The sequence below is a fragment of the Myotis lucifugus genome, unplaced genomic scaffold (genome assembly GCF_000147115.1).
Source record: "Myotis lucifugus unplaced genomic scaffold, Myoluc2.0 scaffold_10, whole genome shotgun sequence".
NCBI lineage: Eukaryota > Metazoa > Chordata > Mammalia > Chiroptera > Vespertilionidae > Myotis > Myotis lucifugus.
The window spans coordinates 15,829,983-15,837,641 of record NW_005871058.1 but is presented as its reverse complement, the minus strand read 5'-3'; the positions used below and the strand labels follow the sequence as shown (position 1 = coordinate 15,837,641).

Below are 7,659 nucleotides of genomic sequence, written 5' to 3'. Positions count from 1 at the left end.
GGATAAGCTCAGGGGCAGTCCTTGCTTGGTGCTGCTCGGTCGGGAAATGTTTGTGTCGTCTCATGGCGATCCCAGGAGCAGGCCCACATGGGGGCTGCCCGCCCTCCGCACTCGCCTGCTCTGGGATCGCCATGGGGTCCCAGCTGGCAGCGGGGCTTAGGTGGCACACCGGGGTCCCGGCTGGGGGCGGGGCTTAGGCGGCGGGGACTCAGGCCACACACGGGGCCTGGATGGCGTCTGGCACTGGCCAGCCCTGCCTGCAGTATGCAAATTAGCCACCATCTTTGATGGCAGTTAATTTGCATTTGGCGCTGATTAGCCAATGGGAAGCGTAGCGAAGGTACGGTCAATTACCCTTTTTGTCTTTTATTAGATAGGATGCTAACATTTATCACATGAATTTTGACAAGTGAATTTTAAGTTTTATAGAAATAATCCAAACTCTTTTAAAAATATAGTTATGATGAAGACAATGATATGATAAAGATCATTGGTAGCATTTATTGAATGTACATAAGTACTTATCCTATCCTATCTAATAATAGACAAACATGGAAATTAACCATACCTCCAACACACTTCCCATTGGCTAATCAGGGTGATATGCAAATTAACTGCCAACCAAGATGGCGGCCGGCAGCCAGGCAGCTGAAGCGAACAAGAGGCTTGCTTGCTCCAGTGAAGGAGGAAGCCAAGGTTCCTCGCCTGCCGCTGCTGGGTTGTGAGCTTGCACTCTAAGAAACAATGTTGCAATTATAGAAGCTAAACAAACCCTAGATACCTGCTTTCAGCCAGCTGGGCCTCAGAGCTGGAGCTGCAACAGTGTTTCAATTATAGAAGCTAAACAAACCCAGATACTTGCTTTCAGCAGCTGAGGTCTCAGAGCTGGAGCCGAGCCTCAGAGCTAAAGCTGGCTCTCAGCTCCAGTGACAGCCATAGAAGCTAAATAAATCCCAGAATTAAAAAAGAAAAAGAAAAAAAGGAGAGGTTGGGAGCTTCAGTCACCCGCCAGCCTGAAAACGGCCCTCAGCCCCTCACCCAGACTGGCCAGGCACCCCAGTGGGGACCTCCACCCTGAAGGGGGTGTGACCAGCTGCAAACAGCCATCATCCCCTCATCCAGGCTGGCCAGGCATCCAAGTAGGACCCCCACCCTGATCTGGGACACCCTTCAGGGCAAACCAGCCGGCCCCCACCTGTGCACCAGGCCTCTATCCTATATAGTAAAAGGGTAATATGCAAACTGACCCTAACAGCAGAAGGACTGGGAATGACTGGTCACTATGACACACACTGACCACCAGGGGGCAGACGCTCAATGCAGGAGCTGCCCCCTGGTGGTCAGGGCGCTCTCACATGGGAGGAGCTCTGCTCAGCCACAAGCCAGGCTGATGGCTGCCAGTACAGCGGTGGTGGTGGGAGCTTCGCCTGCCTCCTCAGCAGCGCTAAGGATGTCTGACTGCAGTTTAGGCCTGCTCCCCGCTGGCAAGTGGACATCCCCCGAGGGCTGCCGGGCTGCCAGAGGGATGTCTGATTGCCATCTTAGGCCCAATCCCCCGGGGAGCGGGCCTAAGCCAGCAGGTGGTCATCCCCTGAGGGGTCCCAGACTGCGAGAGGGCACAGGCCAGGCTGAGGGACCCCCCTCCCTCCCGAGTGCACAAATTTTTGTGCACCGGGCCTCTAGTCTATATATATAAAAAGCCAATGTCTGTGACAACTGTGATGACCAAACGACTGGTCACCATGAGGGCGGGTGGGTGGGTGGGCGGGGCTGTGATCAGCAGTGGACTACTGCATGCAATTTCGCGCGCTGGGCTTTTAGTAAGGTATATAATGCTATTACCTCATTTTATAAGGAAACTTGCCCAGGGTTATTTGAGAAATAAGTGGCAGAGCCAGTATGCTTGTTTTCAAAGCTTATGTTGTTGACTGCAAAATTTGGAACCCACGCCAAAGGTGCACAAAGGCAAGATGCGTATCTTTGAATTTATGTGGTTCCTCATTCCTCATACTTAGTTTATTACCTTGACACTTCCTTCATGGAGAATATTGAAACTTCCACATCTTTCTCTTCCATAGCCATATTTACCTATAATTGTATCCATATATTTATCCCCTCCCACCTGAGGGTAAGAAGTTTCTTTCTTCCCTTGTGTAAAATTCCCATTTTCACTGTTGTTCCAGGCTACTGGCTGTTGGCATCATCTCATTTTGCCATTGTACCCACTTCTCTGTTTTCTGATCTTCCCTTCACACACCCGTCTTCAAGCATGTTTACAAGCTCTTTTATTTAAACAAGCATACAAACCCCAAACCTCAAAATCTTTTTCTGACCTCCTCCAATTTTAGCAACCTTGTCTTTACCATAAGTACAATTTTATCATGATATTAAATTGCTCACTATTCTCTGAACCTCCTTAACTCTTCTCATGCTATTTGTTTTTTCCTGGAATGGCATTTTCTCTCTTCCTTACTAAGAAAATTCCTATGACCTTTCAAGATAGAATTCAACTCCTTTATGAAGCTCTTTTTACTTTCTCTGAAAGAATTTTCCTTCCTTGGTCACATATAGCACTTAATACTTTGATTATAGTATAAAATATATAGTATAGTGGTTTTTAGCTTAAGTCTTATCTCTAAATTTTATGTTTTTTAGAGACAGTTACTATGACTTATGCTTCTGTCTCTTTGATTCATTACATTCCACTTTCCATGTACATATATTTTTGCTCAGTAAATAAATGAAAGAGATACATATCATCAATCACTTGATTATTTAGTCAAATGTGGAAGTTATAACTGTTTTCCTTTCCCATATTCCATTCTGCCTATTTATAATGCTAGTAAAGAATGTCTTTGCATAAATGAATCCTCACAATAAAGAATACAGTAGTTTGGGCAAACATTTTTGTGAAACATTTCTCCAAGGAAACTGATTTTGGAATCTAGGCAGTGCCTGTTAAGTATTGCTCTTCTTCTTGCAAAACAATAATTTTACATCTTATGGGATGACAAATTCTGGTACCTTGTCAAATTTTTATTTAAGCTTCTGATGTAATCCTCTGATGCCAGTTTGCAGTCACTATTTTTAAATGAATCTTTCCTTGAACTGCCTTTTAATTCCTTGGGTAATTTCTGCTTGTTATTAACAGTTGAATAGTTGTGCCTGTGCATCAGAGTTCAAGAAAATAACAAGTGTCTGCCAAGAACCACAGACCTTAGCCTTTGGTCTCTGTCATTCTGACAGCATGGCCATCTCTAATGGAAGTCTCAGTACCGGGAACATATTGCTGGCATTCACTAGTAGAGATATTAATACCCTATGGCCCACACTAGGTAAATTAAATATCAATATGTCTCTTGCTAAAATTAAAGGAGGTGGTGCATCTTCAGAGAGAACCAAGTAAACGGCAATATTAAAAATTTTCCAAGCTAAAAATGGAGCACATAAGTTCTCAAGAGGTTAAACCACTGAAAAAAATAGGTTGTTCAAAGGAGAAAAAAGAGAGCTGTCTGAAGAACTCACTCTGACAACTCACTTAACAAGCACATTCTGTTTGTTCTCAGAAAAGTTAGGTTTTGATTTTGGAGAAGTTGAAAGGTTCATTTCTGGAAACAGCTTGTTCTCAAGTTTTTTCATAGCTCAGTTAAACTACAAGTGGGAGTCACAGGATGAATACAATGGAAATACTCCAACCTTTTCAGTGACCTTCTTTGGTGCATAATAAGAAGCTGTCCAATGTGCAAATAAATCAAATTTCTACTAAGTTCACTGAATGACACTTAATAAAGGGCACTCTACTTTGAAACTAGTCCCTATAACCTCTAAAATCTGATTATCTAGAAAAAAAATTACACAGTGAAGTAGAAACTTCATGCAAGCATGAAAAGTTAGTTAAGAATTGATATTTACTATAATAAAACTATTTTAGGATAGTTTTATTTACATATTTAATATGTAAATAGCCTAATGTATTTATGTAGGAAGGCTGCAAGCATAGTGGTTAAGATTACAAACCTAATCTCTGGATTTAACTCTAGCTCCTCAATTTACTAGTGTCACCTTGAGCAACGTAACCCCTGTAAGCCTCAGTTTCCTCGTAGGTAAAATTGAGATGACACTGTTTGTCTCATAGAGTTATTGTGGATATTAAAATGAGGTAGTACCAAGGGGCACTATGTAAAAATTCAATTTTTATAGTTAAAATGGTGAGTCAAATAGATTTTCAAAGTCGGTTTAGGTAGAGGAGGCTCACTATAAGCAGAATTATGCTTTGTTATCAGGAATCAGAGAATATTCAAGTCCATCTAGAGAATGTTCTTATCTTATAAGCAAGAAAACTGAGTATTATAGTTTTCATTCTGATAAAGACATTTTCTTATGAAACATTCCATGAACTTTACAAAAATATTAGTTGACACACTTAATCTTTTAAAATAGACCAAGGTACATCTTAATCAAACAATAATAAATTGTAAAAAAAACAACAACAAAAAAAAAGTTGATAGTTTAGAAACTTTAAAAAGTTGTTCCATAAGAGAATTATGCTTTAGAGATATGAGGATTCATTGTTTCTACCTTTACGACTACTTTTAAAAAGTTTTAATAGCTTTGTTGAGATATAATTCAAATGCCATACAATTCACTCAAAGGGTACAATGCAATGGTTTTGAGCATGTTCCCTGAATTGTGCAACCATAACCACAAAAATAAACCTCATATCGATTAGCAACCATTTCCCATTTCTCCCAACCTCCCTTGGCCCTATGCAACCACTAACCTTTCTGCCTCTATGGATTTGTATTTTCAGGACATTTCTTACAAATAGAATCATAAAATATATGGTCTTTTGTAACTTGCTTCTTTCACTTAGCGTGATGTTTTCAAAGTTCATTAATGGTGTAACATATATTAATATTCATTCCTTCTATTATCAAATAATATTCCATTGTGTGAAGTGCCACATTTTATTTATCCATTTATTAATTGATGTCCATTTGTGCTGTTTCTATCTTTTTAGCTATTATAAATAATGCTGCTCTAAACATGAGTGTTTGAATTGAAATATCTTTTATTTATCTTGGGCATATACCTGTGTGGAATTGTTGGATCATTAGGGTAACGCAATGTTTAATATTTAAGGAACTGACATATTGGTTTCATTTTACATTTCCACCAGTAACATATGAGATTTTAAATTTATCCACTTTCTCCCTAACACATATTTGTCTTTTTTATTATAACCATTTATTGATGTGAAGTGGTATCTCATTGTGGTTTTAATTGCATTTTTCTAGTGGTTAGTTATGTCATGTATCATTTCATGTATTTATTGGACTTGTGCATTTTCTTTGGGGAAATAACTATTTAGATCCTTTGACCATTTAAAAATTGAGTTAATTTACCTTTTTGTTGTTGAGTTGCAAAAGTATTTATATATTCTGAATAAAATTCTATTATCACATATATAATTTGCCTAAATTTTTTCTTATTCTGTGAATTGTTACCTTTGCATTTTGAAGCAACTTTCTATTAGCCAATCAGATCAGGAATGATAAAATAATAATTGTGTTAATATTCTGTCTTAATTGAACAAAAAACTAGAATTTAGTAAAAAAAATATAGATTTTGGCTATTTTCATATATCTAAATCAGGAAAATAGGTTAGGAGTAAGATACAAGTGAATCTATCTTTTACAGAAGGTCTTAAAATACAAGCATAAACTGTGAATGATCTTAATGAAACCAGTCAATTATTAATTGATTTTCTTACGGTATCATTCTCTTATTAATTCATTCAGCTGTATAAGGTAATGTGTGTCATAAAGAAAATGATGATTCCCTCAAATAACATAATTTAAATGTTAAAATAAGGCAAAATAATCATAATGTATTTTAGAAAGTGACTGATTCAATATTGAGTAATTACTATGTCCCAGGTATTAAGCTTTTGGGAAATAGAAACACTAAGATGATCTATTTTGCCTTCAGTAGCTTTTAGTTTAACATAGACAAAAATCATACGTTTCACATGTTTCTTGTAAACACATTGCAATGAAATGTAACTTATAAAGTATTAGAGCACTGTACTAGGCAGAAGTGGTCAATTCCAGGACCCACGGAGAAGCATTATAATAAAGGAAAAACTTCAAACTCAACTAACAAAAAACTTCTCCTCTTCCATCTGTCATCTATCTGTCGTTTATCAAGGAAGAGTGGGCATCTGGGATCACATTCATTAATTGAAGAAACCATAAAACTGAGAAAAATCTCCAATGTGAGAAGTACCAAAAAAATGTAGGATTCTAAGAAAATTTGTAAATTTTGAGCTTGAAGATTGAGAGGAACCTAGTAACTCATAAATAATAGGAAAAGATAACTGTTTTCCACCCCACAAGTTTTATAAATGACTCTGATTGAAAATAAATCTAAAAAAATCAGTTGGAAAGTCCTTTGTGTCACTCTCTGTCCCACCTTTGTCCTTCTGTCAGGACCTTCAGAGAGAATTCAGAATAGAACTGGGCTCTGCGATTCTTCTCTGACTCCAGAGTCTGCAAACTTTCTTCATGGCATTGGTGAGCTGATGTAATCATGATGTTATCAGGACAGATTTAAAATATTTCTTCTTGGCTTTGAATATAAAATAGAAGCCAAGGAAGAGCTGCTTCCCCAAACAAGAGCCAGGTAACACACTTGTTCCCACATGCTTTTCCTTAACTAGTAGAAGACATCATTCCCCACCCTCAACCCCCACCTGGTGAATTTTCCCTCCTTTTCCTGTGGAAACATCTAAAGCAGCAATTCTCATCCTGTGGGTCGTGACCCCTTTGGCGTCGAATGACCCTTTCACAGGGGTCGCCTAAGACCATCCTGCATATCAGATATTTACATTACGATTCATAACAGTAGCAACATTACAGTTATGAAGTAGCAACGGAAATAATTTTATGGTTGGGTCACAACATGAGAAACTGTATTTAAAGAGCCAGAAGGTTGAGAACCACTGATCTAAAGAAATATGTAAGGGATTATTTTTTAATTATTATAATTGGCAGATGAATTGTACACTTATGTAGAAGCAGGGCGTTTTTTCACATTTTGCATGTTTAAATAGTAACGAGAAAGTATGATTCCAATTTTTAAAAACTTTTTTCTTTTTAAAAAAATATATTTTTATTGCTTTCAGAGAGGAAGGGAGAGAGAGAGAGACATCAATGATGAGAGAGAATCATTGATCGGCTGCCTCCTGCAAGTCTCACACTGGGAATTGAGCCCACAACCTGGTCATATGCCCTGACCAGGAATCGAACTGTAACCTCCAAGTTCATAGGTGGCCACTCAACCACTGAGCCATGCTGGCTGGGCAAAACTTTTTTCTTTGAGAGGGGAAGAAGTAGAGAATTTTAGTTTTCCATAGTTCATTTTTTGGGTTATTTCTGTAAGAGCAATAAGACTCGTTTCATTTCAGGAACCATAGTTATTAATTGTACTTCAAGTTTAGTACAGAAGGCATAATTATAGCTTAGATTTGTTTAAAATGTATATTCATAGTTTACATTTACCTACATTTAATATTCATAGCTATTAAAGTTGGAAATAGAAGACCTATTGAATTTTTCATATAGTCCAATATTTTTTCTCTTCAAATTTTTCTTATCA

The 7,659-nt window shown here is 38.0% G+C and overlaps 1 protein-coding gene across 1 annotated transcript in view; it reads right to left on the bottom strand.

Moving 5' to 3' along the window:
- PIK3C2G (phosphatidylinositol-4-phosphate 3-kinase catalytic subunit type 2 gamma) overlaps positions 1 to 7,659 on the bottom strand; it is a 268,815-nt gene that overhangs the window by 159,265 nt on the left and 101,891 nt on the right. The gene's annotated exons all lie outside the window — the stretch shown is intronic.